The sequence below is a fragment of the Astyanax mexicanus genome, unplaced genomic scaffold, assembly GCF_023375975.1.
Source record: "Astyanax mexicanus isolate ESR-SI-001 unplaced genomic scaffold, AstMex3_surface scaffold_109, whole genome shotgun sequence".
Classification (NCBI taxonomy): domain Eukaryota; kingdom Metazoa; phylum Chordata; class Actinopteri; order Characiformes; family Acestrorhamphidae; genus Astyanax; species Astyanax mexicanus.
The window spans coordinates 26,650-27,693 of NW_026040035.1; the positions used below are offsets into that span (position 1 = coordinate 26,650).

A 1,044-nucleotide genomic window follows, 5' to 3' on the forward strand; every position below is an offset into this window, starting at 1 on the left:
CTTTACAAACAACACCAGAAGTATCATTCGGACAACATATTTAGATTTCAGACCTCTAGGTTGTCGGGGGAAGGAGTTTGGCCTACGTTGACTTCAGTAACACGAAACTTTAAAAACAACACCAGAAGTGCCATTCGGACAATATATTTCGATTTCAGACCTTTGGGTTGTCGGGGGAAGGAGTTTAGTCTACGTTGACTTCGGTGTCACCAAACTTTAAAAACAACACCAGAAGTGCCATTCAGACAACATATTTAAATTTCAGACCTCTAAGTTGTCAGGGGAAGGACTTTGGCCTACGTTGACTTCTGTGGCACGAAACTTTACAAACAACACCAGAAGTGCTATTCGGACAACATATTACGATTTCAGACCTCTGGGTTGTCAGGGGAAGGAGTTTGGCCTACGTTGACTTCAGTAACACGAAACTTTACAAACCACACCAGAAGTGCCATTCGGACAACATATTTAAATTTCAGACCTCTAGGTTGTCGGGGGAAGGAGTTTGGCCTACGTTGACTTCAGTAACACAAAACTTTACAAACAACACCAGAAGTGCCATTCGGACAACATATTTAAATTTCAGACCTCTATGTTGTCGGGGGAAGGAGTTTGGCCTACGTTGACTTCTGTGGCACGAAACTTTACAGGCAACCTCAGATGTGCTATCCGGACAACATATTTCGATTTCGGGCGTTCTCAGGGTAGTGTGACCGTAAGCCATTGCAGAGCTCTCATCAAGACTACTTATGCAACTTCATCTATGTTGGGTTTCAGATAACAAACTAGTAATGTATAACAAGACCATGGTAATGGAAGCAAGAGGGGAAAAGCTTACAGCACCTGGTATTCCCAGGTGGTCTCCCATCCAAGTACTAACCAGGCCAAACCCTGCTTAGCTTCCGAGATCAGACGAGATCGGGCGTTCTCAGGGTAGTGTGACCGTAAGCCATTGCAGAGCTCTCATCAAGACTACTTATGCAACTTCATCTATGTTGGGTTTCAGATAACAAACTAGTAATGTATAACAAGACCATGGTAATG

At 43.6% G+C, this 1,044-nt stretch overlaps 1 non-coding gene across 1 annotated transcript; it reads right to left on the minus strand.

The window, feature by feature from the left end:
• Positions 1 to 831: 831 nt before the first annotated feature.
• LOC125788711 (5S ribosomal RNA) lies at positions 832 to 950 on the minus strand. Its single transcript, XR_007429760.1, has one exon. It is a non-coding gene; the product is annotated as a 5S ribosomal RNA (ribosomal RNA).
• Between the last annotated feature and the right edge of the window lie 94 nt (positions 951 to 1,044).